This window comes from Pezoporus wallicus, unplaced genomic scaffold (genome assembly GCF_028554395.1).
Source record: "Pezoporus wallicus isolate ANWC-B61680 ecotype Strahan unplaced genomic scaffold, APGP_CSIRO_Pwel_v1 contig_11996, whole genome shotgun sequence".
NCBI classification, from domain to species: domain Eukaryota; kingdom Metazoa; phylum Chordata; class Aves; order Psittaciformes; family Psittacidae; genus Pezoporus; species Pezoporus wallicus.
The window spans coordinates 541,922-559,721 of record NW_026641627.1 but is presented as its reverse complement, the minus strand read 5'-3'; the positions used below and the strand labels follow the sequence as shown (position 1 = coordinate 559,721).

Sequence of the window (17,800 nt, the reverse complement as noted above, 5' to 3'; positions counted from 1 at the left end):
CTGGGTCACTGCCAGGGAGGTTCTGGGGATGCAAAACAATGGGGCAGCAAAAGGGAGAAACCCAGCAGCGTGTGATGCTCCATCCCCAGAGCTCCATCCCCAGGCCATGACCAGCATCCCCACCGTGCAGCGCCATGGGGCAGGAGCACCACGGTCCATGGCATGGGGAAGGTGTGTCCAAGGGCTGCTGCAGAGCAGCTGCTGCGAGCGCCTGCTGTGGGGCACTGCCATTGCCAGCCTGTTCCTTCCATCTGCTGAACCCAGCACGTTTATTTTTGTGCTTCCAAGTTTGATCGGATCGACCCTTCCACTTGGATCTAATGAGCGCGCTGAGCTGAAACAAACACAATCTGTCTGTGGAGGGCTAGGGAAGGATGTCTGGGGGCACTGCAGAGGCGCCGTGGGGAGCTTGCGGTACCCTCATGCACAACCAGGAGAGGTTGGGTAGGCAGCATAGCCCACCCCTCTCCCCACACATCTGTCCATGCTCCAGGGGCTGAATACCTGAGCATGGAGAAGTACCTCTGGCGAGAAGAGCATCCTCCTCAGACCCTGATCCGGGCACGTCTCTGCTGTTTCCTTCTTTTCCTTACCCATATCCAGTGCTGCTTGACCGTCTTTCCAGTTAATTACGCCTTGGTGCTGTGGGCATCAACCACGTGGCAGCCAGCGTCTGCCCCGGCTCCCAGGAATGACCTTGGCTGCTCAGAGGACAGCGAGAGCCTTTTTGCCTTCCAGGCTTCCCCTGAGACACACAAGAACCCTTCAGTACGTGCGCATCCCTGCCGTTTGCTGCTCTCCAGTTGCAAGTTCATCTGCACCAGTTCTGGAGGCACCGAGCCCATCAGGACAGGTCACCTCCACAAGGACCCTCCAGCACACGCCCTGCAGACACTCCCCAGTAGGATTTAGCACCAGTGTCAGGCTTGGGAGCTTTTCTCCAGCCTGTTTTTCATACCCAGTTTCATCACAGGCAATCCCTGAGGCAGGCTGGTTTGCATTCCTGCGGTGTATGTGTGGTGGAGAGGGGAGCTCAGCTGCACTCTTTTGTTGTGAAAAGCCTCAGGGAAGAGCAAGGGCTGGATGCGGGATCCTTTAGGAAGCAAACTGGCTGGGTGGCATCACCGCTTCATCCCACTGGGAGGAGAGAGGAGGAGCAGAAAGGAGGCGGCTCAGAAGAAGACACTGTCCGCAGCAGGAACAACAGCCCTTGGGAGCATCCAACCTTGCACCGATGGAAATCCCCGGAGCCGGTGGCTGGGACACCATTGGGGTGGGAAGCGCGCTGTCATCTGGCAAACCGTGGGTGCTGCTCAGGCAGCATCTGGCAGGCTGGAGGCAGGACAGGCTCCTCGGGCTGCCCATCTGCCTGCAGCAGCTCGGCCAAGGCTGCCCCGTGAGGGCAGCTCCACACAAGGAGAGGGCTCAGTGCATGGGGATGAGCTGGTCATCAGCTCCCATGGGACGGGAGCTGAGCTCCTCTGGGAGCTGAGCTGGTGGCACACACTGAGGTCCCCATGCTGAGGGTAAGGCGGCCGTGTTGGCTTAACCTTGAGCCTCGCTGCGATAAAGCTTTGTGTGCAGATAGATTTCCTTTTGTCTCCTCCCCAAACAAAATCCCCAAACTCCCTCCAGCCATCACATTTGCAGATCCTTTTTCCTTAAAATAATAACGAAGTCCATGCTGTGAGAGGCTCGCTCCTGCCCTGCTTTAATAAAGGGGGAAGATTAAAAGACCAGGAGAAGATTTGCTTTTGCAGTTCCTCACTGTCGCTCCCAGTTCTGTGCTCTCTGTCCTTATTTCTCATTCTCCTTTCCAGGAGCTGCCTGTAACCCTCTGATAATAACCTCTTCTCTCCCAAAAGCAGGCAGTGTCCTTTCTTGCCTGCACAGCCAGGGAAATGTCACACTACCCCTTTGATGTCAGGATAATGTATAGATGTAACATCATGTGTGTATGTGACAAACGCAAACAGCCAGCTCTCTGTCCCAGATTTAGTAATTTAGGGAGCAAAAGGAAAAGCTAGGGGAAAACAACACCTCAAAGTGAATTTCCCCCGTCCATCACACACACACAGAGCTGCCTCTGTCCTCCCTGGGGGCTGGGACCCCCACATGGCCAGGGATGTCCAAGGTCCTGTTGATACCAAAGGTCCTGCGCATCCAAGCGCTAGAGCCAACCCTGACAGGTCTCTGTGCCCAGAGGACACCTCTCAGCCTGCTGAGGTGATGGGGCAGCCAAGAACTCCCCCGTTACAGCAGATCAAGTAGTTCAAACCCTGCGGTGCTGTCAAAAGCAGTTTGGAGGATGGATTTGCAGGAACTGCATCCACAGCAATGCAGGTGCTGGGGTGCCCCACTGAAACCCACGTCCATGTGGAGCTGAGCCTGCCAGCAGCAGCCCTTCTCCAGCCCCTGCTACAGGCTTACAGGAGCCTGTGAAGCCCCCAGAAACTCTTCCCCCTTTACAGTCCCTCTGAACAAAGAGATGTTTCTCTGGTTCACATGAGCTGGGGTATGCATGGTTATGATGGAGGATGAGCCCCTTCCATGCACTGCAAGTGTGGAGGCATCACCCCTCCAGCTACTGCCGCCCTGGGTCCATCCTCCAGAACCAACCCCTGCTGCCCCAGGGGTCAAGCCCTGACCCCTCCAGCCTTCACAGCCACCCCAGGGTCCCCAAGCAAGAGCCAGACCCGTGCGTGCTGAGAGCACACGAAGGGAACGAGCTCTGATCCGACGGATCCTGTGATTTACATCTACCCCAGTGCAGTGCTGGATCAGCACTCCCACTGCACGGGGAGTGAAGTGCTGGCTTGTGGTGGGCTTGTGATGGGTTGGCCTCTGGTTTGCCTACACCAGGCAGTGAGCACCGGGGGCCACCAAACCCCCCCTGGTAAGCGTGACGAGCGTGGCAGGTTGGAGGGTGAAGCCCACGGCAGTGATGACAGCCTTCTGGTGATTACCTGCAAGCACTTGCTCACCCCGGCTTCGTGATTCACTGTTGGTGGCACAGCGTGGGGATGGGGTAGGGCTGGGGGAAGCTCATCTGCTGCAGGAGGATCAGGACTGGGCAGATGAGGGGCTCCTGCGCCCATCACCGACCTGGCTGTGGCCAGGATGCGACCTCCTGCGGTCAGCACACACCAAAGGGGATGCTTCACTCGGTGCATGACCAGACAGCGAGCTTGGCGTGCTGGTGGGACACGTGCTCTTCCAGAAAGCCAGAGCCTGTCCCTCCCTGGATCCAGGCTGTGATGGTGCACAAAGGTCCTGCACTGTGTGGTCACCCTGTTCACATGCTTTGCTCCTTGCAGTCTCCTCATAGCCAGGTCTTGCTCGAAGCTTGTGTTCCAGGAGCCTCTTGGTCATCCCCAAAGCACACTCCTAACTCTGTGTAAGACCAGGGATCACAGTGAGTGCAGCTCCTGAGGCTTCCCAGCTCCCTGTTCCAGCCATGATGCTCTCTCTACCCCACTGACACCTCCTCCTGCTCCTCAGGGAACTGGATGACTCTCCCCACCCTCTCCATGGATGTGTGGGAAGCTGCCTTGGGGTTTGCAAGAATGAGCACCAGAACCAGCGTGTGGGGTTTCTGAAGCCTCTACATGTGCAGTGCTCCGTCCTTGCTGAGAAATCACTTCCTTTCTCCTGTTACCTCTGGCTCTGGTGCAGACCCTCAGCATCAGAGGAGCTGCGGGGAGCTGAGACTGGGATAAGCTGATGCCTCCTTGTCCATGCTGCTCACCTGCCCACTCTGAATGCCCCAGATCACTGTTCCATCTGAACAGGGATCTGGGAGAGAGGTGGAGTTTATCTAAGCCGGAATCACTAAGAGCTCTGGAACTCAGCTCCGTCATTAACTGGTGAGTAAAGCACACTCAGTGAGTCACCGGTGCTATTATGAACACTTGCTTCTGAAGGCTGTAGAAATGCAGTAGCAAAGTGGTGTTCCTTGAAGGCACTGCTTGTGGCTGCTTCCTTCCATCAAGATCTCTGACCTGGGACGGCTCTGTCCCCCCAGCCTGCCCCCTGGAAACCTGCTCCCCCAAGGCTGTGCCCCCCAGGGCCAGGCTCTTGATGCCAACGTTGACAACACAACCACGACCCTTCCCATGCTTTGTGTCTGCACCTCTATCAAGCCATTTATAAAGGTTAATGCAAATGGGACAGAAATGCTTTCCACAGATTAATTGATGCTAAAGACACCAGCAAGGGGCTGCTCAGTGCCATCCATAATGTGGTGAGGGTTGCATGACCCTCTCCTTGGTCTCATCAGCCTGCACAAATCACTGATGCAGCCTGTCATTGCTGTTAATAAATCTATGAGCTTCCTATGGACCTCAACACCCATCATCACCCTGGGCCTGCAGGTCTGCCTGCTGCCCTTCTCCCCACTCCACACCACAAATGCCTCCCCCTCCAAGGCTCCTTGTGCATGCAGGGAATCTGCTATGAGCTCTCTATGAGCCTCCACCTCCATCCCTACCCTCTGCCTTGCTCCCTAAAGCATGGCTTCATCTGTCCAAGAGCCAACATGGAGATGCTGACACTTGGGATAGGCAGTGGCAGTCACACCAGACTTGTGTCTCACGTTGTTGGCCGTTGATGGCCGTCAGTCCAGCCCATCTCCATGCTGGCCTCCTCTCCCTGCCCATCTGTCTTCGGTCCTGCTCACTGCCTTGCCTTCTGTGCACCTCCCACCTCCTATCTTCATTTCCTCCTCTTTGCATCTTATTTTTCCACTTGTTGGCTTTTTTAACCCCTTCTGCTCCCAGAACTCATTTTATCCTCAGCCTTGACAATGCAAACACCGGCTCACCTCAGAGCAGACCCACACCAGGATGGGTTTGCCCTGGGGAACTTTCCCCATCCCAGCCCATTGCAGCTCCAGCATGCCCCTACCCAGCCGGCTCGCCAGCAATGCAAAGGGCTCTGGCTTCCATCGGCAATGCCACCCTGCCACCTCCACCACCCTGGAGACAAACGGGAGCCAGCCTGCCGCTGGGGCTGCCATGCTGATGCTTTTACACTTGGCATCATGAAGAGAAATGAAAATGCCAAAACTCAGGAGAAGGAAGATGAAAAGTGCATTGGACCAAAGAGACAGGGCAGTGGACCCTGCAGGAAGCCCTTCTGCCTTACCCTTGCCTGGACGCCTTGCTGGCCGGGGCACGCTCTGCTCCGTGTTGCCATTGCCTGTGTCCTGCCCAGGCTCCAGGGCTCGACACTAAGATCTTCCTATTCAAAAGGATTACAAATTACTGTCTGATCCACTAATTAGGAAGGGAAGAGTGTGCTTCTGACAGTGATGTTTAGCAGCCATTTAGAAATTGGTCTGAAGGCAGCAAGGCGCTGTGAGCACAACGCAGCGTGGAGCCACATCTGCTCCACACCACCATGCCCAGGGCCACCCCACTGGCCCTACCGCCAGCACTGGGATGCTCTGCCCGATGCCATGCCCAGCTCCTGCAGCGAGGCCTGCCCTTGTGCAGAGCTCTCAAGGATGTCCCCAGGCCGTTTGGCTCCCGGCCCTGCTGCCATTACTTCATATTTATTTAACAAAATTAAAACCTGCTTAGTGGGGCTGATGGAAGGCAGGGACACAAATTGGATCTTGGTGCTGCTGATGGAGAAGAGCAGCCTGGCGCCGGGATGGAGGCCACCTGCGCTGTCTCAGGGGGACAAGGACCCTTCTTCTGTGACTGGCAGGTTACAATGGGGTCTGGGCAGCAGCACAGCAAGCATCCCACACTACACAAGCTACTTACTGGGGTTCCCCGTTGTCTCCTTCCCTGTGCTGCTGGTGGCAACACAACCCTTCCCTGGGTCTTGGCTGGGTAAGGAGTCCAAGAGGAAAGCCCCAGCTGGCACCTCAGTGCTGCGATGGGATTCCCCAAGAGCCACAGTCAGTGTGGTCCTTGTGCATGCAGGCAGGCATGGCCGTATCGCCAGGACCACCCCAGTCCCATGGCCAAGCGCAGGGTATGATGGAAGCAGCCCTGTGCCTGTATGTTTTGGGTGATGCCCATGACAAGAGACTGAGCACCTCCTGCAGGCAGTGCCCAGAGACAAGGCACTGCTCCCAGCCAAGGAGGGGCAGAAGAGCTGGTCTGAGCTCCTTCTGAACCCTTGTTGTCTCTAGCAGGGCCCCATGGGGCTACTTACAGGATGGGGCTCCTCTCTCCTGGGTGAGAAACTCCAAATCAAACAGAAGATCAGGTAGATCCAGAGACACCTCAGGAACTGCTCAGCAACTTTGGCCTTCCCAAAACTCACCCTAGTGCTGACCCTCATTCCCCTTCTAAAACCCAATCCACCAACATGCACAAAGCCAAGCATTCCAGCTACCTCCAGAAGTGCTCCATGCTGTGTGCAGACTTTCCATAGGAGTTAGATAGAGCAAAGAGCCACATCCGGAGGGCACAAGGACAGAGATATCCTTGTCCTCCATCCTCAAGTGAGACTTGACATCTGTGGATCCACATAGATCCCACCCTGCATGGCCCCAGTGCTGAGCAAGCCCTCTGGCACAACCCTGGTCCAGCACCGTCCAACACAGACATGCAAACACAATGTGAGGGCAGAGGGAGGAGAAGGGAAGCCTCGGTGATAGGTACAGGCACCCACAGAGGAGCAGCTTCATTGTAGAGATGAACCCAACCAGCTTAAGGTATTATTAGGCTGTTAATGATGTTAATGAGTGTTTTCAACTTTAATGAAGTTAATCTACCTATAAAAGCTCTTTATGCCCATAAACATATGATCTGAGAGAGAGCAGGACTTTCAGCCACTTTAGTGCAACACTGGAGTGTGGGTTTTGCAGACACCTCTTTAACAGGCGTATTTTTCCGATGCCTCCAGTTACTCTTGGAGCAGGATGCAGGTGGCCTGGCTTTGATTTCCCATCCCTGGGGAAAACAGGAGGGTCAAAGGCTGCTTCAGACCTGGGCTGACCCCCTCAAATGTGCACATCTGGACTTTCTCCTCCCTCCTCCTTGTGAATCCTGGGAAATTCCCCAGTCTGAGCAATGCCAGCTGAGGTCTAGGTACCAGAGGGAACAAGGGCTTCCTTGGGAACAGCGTCTTTCCCAGGCTGGTCCTCTTTGCCTGGAGGAGAGGACTAATGGAGCCAAATGCCTGCTGTGGCTGATGGCAATGGCACTGCTGCTGTCCCATGGCTCCTGAGCTGGTGATTTAATCAATCAGGTAGGAGCTGGACTTGACTCCCTGGGGAGAAGACACTAGCGCTGAGCCTGCCGTACATAAGCGTCCCTATACACCCCTCTGAGAAGGGGAGGTTAAAGCAGCTTTACCGGTGTAAACTGGCAGACCAGCATAAACGGGTGTTTATGGAATCAGAATTCCTTGGTTCATAGAAACCTCAGTTGTTTCTGCAGGCACTTTCAGTGAGGGAGGCTCCCAGAGCACATTCTGACCCAGACCTGGATGGGAGCGTGGCAGAGAGACCCTCATGGAGCTGGTGGGTGCTTGGTCTGAGCCCATCCCTGTGGAGGAGCTGGAAGTGTCTGGAAGACTGGGGATGCCAAACACATTCCTGGTTGCTGACAGGGGCAGAAATGGCTGGATTTGATGGCTTTGATGTCAGAACCACAAAGCAGGAGCTCCCAAATAGCTGTGGCTCATCTTCGGCAGGACCAGTCCAGGAGGGTCAACATGAGGATGTGCAGGACACTCTGGGGTAGAATTCAACAGCAGTTACCAGGAGTCTCTGTGCTTCTGGAGCTATCCCAGGATGGTTTCATGGATGTTTTGGGTGACAAGGCTCCTCAGGGCAGTGCAGATGCAGTTTCTCCACTAATGAGGTTGAGAACCTGACTTGGAGGGACCCGTCCACCTCCTGCTTCACTCTCTTATAGGTCAGCAGGGCCCACCAAAGCCACCAAACCATAGCCATCTATAAAGAAGACCAGGCTTCTTGGAGCAGCACAGGGAAGGAAGGAGCAAACCAGCCAGTGCCTGGAAGCGGCTCACCTTCACTGGGACACTGGTGCCACCAAAGTAGGGCTGCTGGGCTCCCCGGGACCGCGGTGGCACAGAGGCTTCCTCAGTGCACTGCACAGAACAGGGCGTATTGTCTAATTATATCAGCTCTGTCCCACAAAGCGGAGCTGGGACATGGGGTGCCCTATTTCCACAGCCCTTACCCGGTCCCCAGCAGCTGCAGCATTGCCCAGGTACTGGGATGGCCCCGTGTCCTTCAGCCTCATCGCTGGAGGAGGGGAGCAGCATCTCCCACCACACACAGAGCCAGGCTGGCCCAGCACAACTGCTTCTGGATGGATGAAGATGGTCGCGTGGGTCTGGGTCAGTGTCTGATGGATCAATGGCCTCCCTCCATCCCCAGTCCCTGGCCCGGCTGATATGGGCTGCCTATCAAGGTCTGAGCATCATTTTCCACACCTGCTTGAAAGGAGGTTGTAGCGAGGTGAGGCTGGTCTCTTCTTCCAAGTAATGAGTGAAAGGACAAGAGGTAATGGCCTCAAGCTGCACCAGGGGAGGTTTAGATGGAGATGAGGAGCAATTCCTTCCCCAGAGGGTGCTCAGGCATTGGAACAGGCTGCCCAGGGCAGGGCTGGAGTCACCGTCCCTGCAAGTGCTCACACACTGTGTATACAATGCCCTCAGTGCCATGGGTTCGTGGTGGCATTGGCAGTGCTGGGAATGGTTGGACTGAATGAGCTTAAAGCTCTCTTCCAACCTGGTTAATTGCATGATTCTGATTGAATGCAGCACTCTGGGGTAAACAGCCCCTCCTGGGCAGCCCAGCATCGGGGTCCCACAAGTGTGGGAACCCAGCTTGTGGCCTGGGCAGATGCATCCTCATCACCTCACACAGGAGCCACGAAGGGGTCAGCTGCAAAGGGACTCCAGCTGCCTCCAGTGGGTGAGATGAACACCCCAAGACCAACAGTGTCCTCACAGCTCCATGCCCTGCCAGGCTGGCCTCTCCCTGCCCAAGCATTTGCCCTCCTTCCCAGCTCAGACCCTGCTCCAGGAGGTCTCATCCTGGGCTGTCGTGAGCACATCCTGCAGGGCTCTGAAGAGCAGCTGGAGCCATCAGGAGGCAATTGCCATCTCAGGAAGCACAGGAGTGACAGCATCAGGGCTATGCAGAGTCCTGCACCCAGCTCTCATCCCAGGCATGCCAGCCTCATGCCAGGGAAGCCCAAGGGCTGCAGGGTGGCCGGGGACTGCTTGTCCCTTGCCACCAGCCTGGCGGTGGGGCTGTGGGCCAGGCACGGATGGGGAAGCGCTCCTCACCTGACGTTATTTTGGTTGCTAGGTGATTAAATCATCCATCTGCTTATGACAGCACGGGAGAGCAGTGAGTCAGTCCCGTTCCTACAAGACAACAAAGGGGTTTTCAACTCCAGCCCACCTCCAGCCTGTCCCCGGGTCTGTCTGTGCCCACAGGATGCTTAGGCTGCAGTTGTCCATATGCAGAGGGAGCAGGGCTCCTGATCAGCATCCTAGCTCAGCACCCTGGGGCAGGGCAGGCTGATCTGAAGGTTATGGGCATCTTCCAGCATGTTCCTGGTGAGCAGGACCTCCATGGCATCCTGGAGAGCGCAGCCGGGCAGATGTAGCCTCACAGCATCACCTCACAGGAGGGCTTTGCTTTATTGCATCTAGAGCAATTTTGATGGATCAGATGAACCCCATTAGAAACAAAGGGAAGTTTGCTGTTAGTCCCCCCTGGGAGAGCCCAGCACCCCCAGCACAGCCACCCAAGCACCTTCTGCAGGCTCGGCAGGGCTGTCACTAACACTGCACACGTGGAAGGGCTGGGACCATGCACTCGGGGAGCAGAGCCCAGCGAAGGCAGCAGGCTGCTCGCAGCCAGCCAGACAGAAAGGCAACAGTTTGGGAGAAAATAACATTTCCATGAAGTGTTTGAAGTCTTTTGGAGGAGGAAAGTGGGAAGGAAGAGAAAGAAGATCCTTGGGGTGCGTGTGTGTGCGTGCGTGCATGGGTGAGAGAGCGACAACAGCAGCCTCCCTTCCCGCCGAGAAGAAACCATCTCAGTTTCTCGGGTTTTGGAGAGTGTTAAAGGCACTGGGAAATGAAAGCAGTGCCCACGGAATGCGGTTGGGAAGGCCAGTTTTCACTGACAAGGCTCTGAACCACCCATAGATACCGCACACACCTTCCTGCTGCCACCTGGGGGACTGGCACCAATGGCCCAGCACCGCATCCCCAGTCCACTCACTGGGATCTGAAGCCCACCAGGGCCAGCAGCAACCTCCCATGAGATGCATGGGCCTTTGCAGGAGCTTTGCTGTGGGGATGGAGCTGGGTGTCCACCCAGGGGCTGCCCACCGTGGCCCATGAGAGGCATGAAGGAGAAGCCTGTGGTAGGGTAAGGAGCAGCGTGCATGGCAGAAATGGGGCTAAACCACGGCAGAGCAGCTGGGAGCCTCCCAAACCTGGTTTCCCTGCCTCCTGCCACTGCAAAACACTGCCTGTCACATTCCTTCCACCCCACAGGCCACGAGCGGGGTCAGCCAGCACCGAGGCAACCACATCGACATCCCAAACGTGGCACCCAGCATCCCAAACCCTGGAAGCAGGACTGGCAGCCTCCCCACAGCTCTCCCCACTCCTCCCAGGTCCCCTGGCAGCTATCATGACTTCTTAGAGCAAAGAGACTCATTAATGAAGTGGAAAAGGAGGAGGAGAAGCAAGTTGAATGGTCTGTCCTAAGGGACAGCACAGCAAGGAGGAGGAGGAGAGCACTCAGCATTGATCTCAGGATATGCAGCCAGCAAAGGGGAGAGAAGTGACTGTCCAGAAAATAACTGGAGGTGAAAAGGATGAGGGGTCCAGCTGGCAATGCAGCCACACATGGTGGAAGCCAAAGAGCTGTGGGCAGGGATGCTGCCCCCAGAGCCACACAGCCTCCATCAGCACCCCATCCACAGCAATCTCCACCAAAAGGTAGCTTGCTGAGCTGGGAGGAGGCAAAGGGAAGCCTGCAGAGCCATGGGCAGGAGGGCTGGATCATGGGAGATATCCATAGCATCACAGAAGAAGGCTCTGTACAGTGATCTGCTCCATCTGCACCCCCTGCCCTGGAGCGCAGGTCTCTCCATCCTTGCAGGGTAGCATCCCTTTGCAGCGGTGAGCCTGCAGCTCGCCAGCAGCAGCACTGGTGGAGGGAGGAGGACAGGCTGGGCTGTGTGGGAAGGACATTTTTCTTTAGCATGTCGGCTCCCAGTTTCCAAGCTGTCTCTGCAAGGGCCTGGCTGCTACGCTTGTGAGCAGCACTGCAGGGGACTGGGAGGAGTGGGCTCTGGGCTCCTCCTGGCCACCAGCCCCTGCCAGAGGGCATGGAGGGTCCAGGGGAGGGTCTCTGCATCACACACAGGCAGCGCAGAGGCTGCTAGGGAGCAATGGGAGCAGAAGGTTGCCCTCCCTAACTCGCGGCTTGACACAAAGGAGTGGAGACATCAGGGCAGCAAGGGCTGCATGGTCAGCAGCTCCACAGCAGTGGGTCCTCCAGCTCTGAAGCCTCACATTGCTTCTTGTGTCCCCAGCAGCAAGCCCAAGGAGCCCTGGGCTGCAGCAGCCTCCCATTCCCATGTGGACTTTGGGAGCACCACAGCTCAGAACCCATGTCCTTGGCCTCTACTGCTCCTGTGCAGTGGAAGGGCAGCTCTCCTCTGCTCTGCCCCTTCAGGCTCAAATCCCACATGCAGACACATCTGACCTGCTGGGACCAGGACTCCCATTCCCAGCCAGGCAGAGGGAATGACTGCAGAGCTCATTGGGAGCTTAAGTGCCCCAGTTCATGCCCATCCTTGCCACCCCACATCCCATCGCAGAGGGCACAGCGAGCATCACTCTCCCATGCTGAGCCCAATTGCGCTGCGGTGGGTCTGTCCATCCAGACAGCACCAGGATGCACCTCCAGCCTGCAGCGCATTCAGTGTGCTGCCCAGAAAGCACAACCCAAATCCATGCCTGGCACAAAACTGGTTTTCCCACCCCAGAGACATTCTCCCCCAGCAAGCAGCGACTAGACAGGGAATCGCGCCAGTGTTTATGAACTGACAGGCTGAGAGATCCTTTGCTCTTCAGCCAGCTGAAATGCTTCAAGACACTGCTAAAAGGATTCACTGGACTTTGACCTCCTCCCGACCCAGCAGCAGTGTCCAGCTGAGTCTGAAGGAGGGGGGGTTATTTAGAAAATGACAAACTGACCTTTCCTGATCATTCAGCAAATTGTTCCGAACAGAGAAATCACTGGGAAAGGGACCTAGCCCCTTAAACTGGATCTGCTCAGTCTCAGCACCAGCCCTCAGTCCCAGCTGCCTTGGCACACCTGCCCCAGCAGGCTCCCCAGGGTCTGGGTTGCTCCCACCAGGTTCAGAGCTCCCTTGAAGTTAAGGTCCAGGCAAGTGTGGGTGCAAGGCACCAGGTCCCTATGGGCACAGGCCTGGTTGGGGTGCCTGTCTCAAGGACCCACCCTAGTCCATGAGCCCCCATTCGAGCTGCTGGAGCAGGCATCCATCCCCTCATGCCTCTCCACCATGGGAATGATTAATCGGACGAGGGAAATGGTGAGGGAGCATCAACTTCATTCCCGCAGCAAAGAAACCGTGCCATTAAAATCCTCTCTCCTATGACACACACCGAGCCTATTTCAGTAATAGTTTGACAGGGGAATAACATCACTGAGCCTATAAATACCTCATGGGGTCTGCTCTGCTGATGGAGCAGGAGGACGTGGCCCTTGCCCACCCCAGTGCTGGCCCCAACAGCACCCCAGGGAAGGCATGACCATCACCATCACTGGAGCCAGCAGCTGCCTGAGGGTGAAGGACAGGAGGACACGGTACAGCAGGGCTGTCCCAGAGAAGAGCTAAGGGTTAGGGGGAACCATGGTCAGTGGGAATGGGGTTAGAGCTGCATAAGCCCTGGAGACACCAGAGGGAATGACGCTGAACCAGGGGGAGGATGGAGGTAAGAAGAAGGTGGGAAGCGTTCGCACGCAGAGGATATTTCCAAAGCAAACTGTGAGGCTCCCTGCAGCTGCAGCCGAGGACTTGGTTGTGACTCAAACCAGCCTGACACACACAGCCAGCCCATCTCTGTCCTTCTCACGGGGCACCCCAGGTGCAGGGGGTGTCTAACCCGAGAGGAGGTGCCAACCTGCTCCTCAGGGCACAAGCCTGAAACACCGCAGGGACATTCGCTGCACCTCCTTCCCAGCACACACAGCACAGAGGGAAGCTGCTTCCTTCCAAAGCCCTGGCCACCATCCTGGGCGCCAAACGTAAGAAATCAATGACCTGTTTCCAGCCCTGCTCCTTCACCAAGGCGCTGACACAATGTGGATGAAGAAAATACCCTGGCACATCTAAGGCTGATGGCAATTGGAGAGGAAGAGGTGGGGAGAGGTTTCCAGCACCCCACCCATGCTACCAGCCATCGCAGTGCTGTGCAGTGAGGGCAATGGCTGGAGCCACGGTGCTGTCACACATTTGTCATCACGCAAAGAAAATCATGTGGGTGGCACCTGTCCTGCAAAGCCACATTGAGACAAATGACTGAGGGATTTGGATGTTAAATACTTCACGTATGAGGACTTCCGTAACACTTGGCATGGGTCTCGGGCTGCTCCTCCTTAAGCACAGACTTAAGCCACTGCTGAGTAGGTTTAATACTCCTGCCTTGTACATGTTTTACGCATACACCAAGCTGCCACCTAACTTCCCTGCTCACAGCCAGAGCTCTGCCCACATACGAGTGTCAACACTGTTCTTCAAAGCTCCTGGGTCTCTCTTGCAGAGGGAGCTCCTCCAAATCCTCACCGACTGGTCCATGGACAGCACACGAGATAAAAGTGGACTAAACCCAAAGGCAGTTGAAGGAATAGGGTCCCTCAATGTGAGAGTCACCCAAGAGGTACGCAGAAGGGTCCACGCTCCTGGGGGATGCAGAAGCCAGAGCCAGGGGACACCTATAGCATCCTGCAGGCAGCAGAGCGCAGGTTTGTAGCTGCTTGTCACAACCCATCCCCGGAGGGCATAAACCCATGACAGCTCTGGAAGTTGTAAAGCGCTTCCTTCAAAAGGCTGGAAAGCTTTGCAAAGAGCTGCAGAGAGCCAGGCCTCGTTCAGGGAAAGCTCTTAGGAAAGGCAATTTTCCCGACAGCCTGTGGTCCAAACCCACCAGCCAGCCATTGACAACTGTAAGAGCCTGCATGAGCAAAACTAAAGCCGGCACATTAGGGTTCATAGGTTTTCCGTATGTAATGTCTCTGTGAGCAAAAAAAGGGCTCAGGAATCCCTTTCTCTTGTGCACAGAAAACCATAACACCAGGTCACACAAGGAGCCCACTGGAAACTCTACTAATAGTCGCACAGTCCTTGGAGCCAAAGACACTACCCACAGGGGAAGCCAGTCTAGCTCCAAACAAGACATGTAAGCAGAAACAAAGTGTGAAATACAAATATCTTCTGCAAAGCATCATCATTTTTATGCCATAAACAGCAGGACACACCAAGTCCAAGATGAAAGAGGTTGGTGCAAATCTCAACAAAGCTTTGCTGTCACATAGCCAGCTTTCTGCAACAACAGACAACAGCTCCTGCCCAGGGCTTCCCCCAGATCCCCAAGCAGAGGAACTGAATCTTCACTTCCATTTATTCCATCACAAGCCTAAAAACACCCCTCCAAACTGAAGAATAAACAAGCAGGCTCCATGCTCAAAACAACTCCCTCCCATCATCCCAGCTACGTCTGCGATCCTCCTGCAACCCCTTTGCTTTCAGTAAGCACGACGAGTCCTCTCCTCAAACACAGCCTCCTCATGGGAAGGGTGGGTGATGTCTTGGCCTGACTTAAGGTGACTCAGCACACCTCACCATGCTCCAGGAGACCAAAACCAGGCTGCTCGGGGCTGTGGAGCTGCAGCAAGGGGCTGCCCGCTGCCTCCAGCCCCAGGCAGGGCTGGCCAGAGCACTTGGCCAGCTGCGGCTCCAGCCCCGGGCACGATGGATCCAGACTGGAAGATGGTGAGAAGTGAATCCATGCCGAGCTCCGAGCTCCAAATCAGCACCTTGAACCCTCTCCAGAAGCGAACGGGAGCTCAGAGCAGCTTCTGGCAACCAGGAGCTGCCTTGCCTGCAGCTGATGATAGGCACAAGCTGATGACTTCGGCCCGAGCCATGGGCAGCAAACCCAGGGACGCAGGTGGCTGCGGTGGCACAGGGGTCCTCCCAGGGACACTTTCTCACTGGCTGCTCCCCTCCTCTGCGGATGGCGAAGGGACGATGTGGGCACTGAGGGAAGCAGGCTGCCATCTGGATCCAGGACTATTCATCTCTGACGACGGCAGTAGCGGTTCAGTGCTTGGGAGAAGCCTGATTGTGGACAGATTAGAGGGGACACAGCGTGTTCATTTCTACCCATGCTGCGCTGCTATTACCCAGGCTGAAAATAAAGCCTCATTTTTCATGCAAAGATGCACAATGGTTAACATCAGAAAAGCTTGCCTGGAAGGCATGCAGGTATCAAACCAATTTCAAAACGGGTCTCCAGTTACTGCTGATGTTTACTCAAGTCACATTTCTTTCTGCCTTGCCAGGTGTTTATGCTCCAAGGGTAAAATCCAGCCTGGCACCATTGGACTGGTGCGAGGGAGTAAAAAGGTGCAGAAGTCTCCTGCTGCAGCGTGGCAGCTTCCCTTTGAGCTGCTCTATTCCTCCACCACTCGCAGCCGTGCTTCAAACTGTACCGGTACATCATGTACACCGAGAGGAGCGAGGAAGCAGAGCTGCTGCAGAGATCAGAACTGGGCTTGCACACACCAGCTGCCGAGCCCGGATTTGGAAAAGCCCCATTTTCCTGCCAGCGTAAGAAGCAGCCCCATGTCTCAAGAGCAGGAGTGGTGGCTCTGACCAGGCGTTAGCTTCCTGCAGGAAGCCTCAGGGCTGGCTCTGCCTTGCGCTTCCTCAGAGGAGAAGCCGTCAGAGGCGGATTCACGAGGCTCCGAGAGTCCATTTTGCAGGAAGCGCTCCAAGATGCCCAGGTCCTGTGGGCTGCCAGCCCCGTGCATCAGCACAGGCACGTCTGCTCCCGGTGCAGCAGGTGCTGGCCCTACACCAGGATGGTGGCACGGTGTCAGGACGGTCACCAAGGCTCACATCCTCACATGTCGGTGCCACACTCCGATCGCAATGATGGCATCAAGGCTCTAAATCCTGCTCTTGCCTGGGCCTCATGCTGGACTGGAGATTCCTCACCTCACGTCATGGCAAAGGCCCGTAGGAGAGTTTGTTATGTGGCATCTCTGTCGTAGAAGGGGACCAGCATGTGGGGGCGACACTTGTCTGCCCCTCCAAAAGTCTAATATGAGTATAATGACCAGATCACTGTGTTGGAGCTGATCCACGCCATTGCCACGGCCTGAGGGGCATGCAGGAACCCCACCAGAACTTGAGGGGCACGCAGGGACCCACCTGGGGTCATCCCCAGGGGAGCAAAGGGCCCGGCCCTGCCCCGCCAGCCGCTGCCGGCTGAGCCCCTCTGCCTCTGCGGGATCCGGAGCAAGCAGGAGCATCTTAACACAGGGAAAGCCAAAACCTAGCGGGGGTGAGGCTCTGCCCGCCCTTCCGGCCTCGGGGCAGGCTCCGGGTCGGGGTCCGAGAAGGGGCGAGGGGACCTGCGGGGAGGGACGGGGCGCCCAGAGCGGGATGGTGCAGACAGGCAGGGGCGGGCGGGGGGAGCCGCAGCCCCTCTCCCGGGGGCCAGGATCCCGCGGAGGCAGCGGCAGCCCCGGCACGCTTGTGCTCACAGACTCCACGCACCTCCCCGCACGTGCCCGCTCCCTCCGCACACCCCCATAGACCCCGATACCCCCCCCCCCCCCCGCAGCGCGCACACATCACCTACCGGTACACACGCGTGGACGCGCGGCGCGCACCCGCACGCTCGGGCTGGGGCTGCTCCCTCACACGGGCTCAATGCGGCTGCCACGGACACGCTCAGCCCCGCACACGGACACCCCGCAGTGGAGCCCGCACACCGCACACACGCTCCGCCGCGGGCTCTGGCACACGCCACGCACACGGAGCGCGGTGTCGCTCCCCGCGGGACAAGGCTTCGCTGTGGTGCCCGCACCCACCCTGCGCGGCCGGGGAGACCCAGACCGCTGCGACCGGTACCGGCCGCCCACCGCGCACGGACACCCGTGGGGTGCCATGGGCCACGCCCCCCCGTGGGTGCGGGATCACACACACACACACACACACACACACACACACACACACACGGTCTGAGCCCGGTTGCTCCGCAGCCACTTAACTCTTTGGCGCCCAGCCCCTGCACCATCCAGCCCGTTTCCCGCACCGTCCAGCCCGGTCCCGCACCGTCCAGCCCTACCCGGCTCCACGCCGCCCCCCGCAGCCTCCCGCAGCCCCCCGCTCACCTCGGTCCGCGGCGGCAGGAGGCGGCCCCCGGGCCGGAGCGGTCCCGCGTCGGGGCAGCGCCCGCTCCTCGCAGCGCCCCGGCGGCGGCTCGGCGGGGGGCCCGGCTCTGCTCGGCCCGGCCCCGGCCGCTGGCCGGCCGCCGCTGCCCCCCTGCCCGCGGCGCGGTCCGGCCGCCTCGCCCCTATGCGGAGGCTCCAGCAGCACCGAGGCGATGCCCATTCATTCAGCTTGTCCCCCGCAGCCCTCCCCTTCCGCCCCGCTCTCCCAGCCTCCTGGATGGAGGTGGCTAGTGATGCTGCAGCGGTACCCAGAGCCCCCGGAGAGTACAGTGCGGAGAG

General features: G+C 57.3%; 1 protein-coding gene across 5 annotated transcripts in view; it reads right to left on the bottom strand.

The window, feature by feature from the left end:
• The window catches only part of DLGAP4 (DLG associated protein 4), a 126,682-nt gene extending 109,090 nt beyond the window's left edge, over positions 1–17,592 (bottom strand). For 2 of the 5 annotated variants that reach the window (XM_057424670.1, XM_057424672.1), the window contains exon 1: positions 17,462–17,592. The gene's annotated coding sequence lies outside the window, so the exon portion shown is untranslated. Of the gene's footprint in view, positions 1–16,926; positions 17,048–17,461 lie in introns of those variants that run through there. The other 3 variants (XM_057424673.1, XM_057424674.1, XM_057424671.1) reach the window with 2 other exon arrangements.
• Between the last annotated feature and the right edge of the window lie 208 nt (positions 17,593–17,800).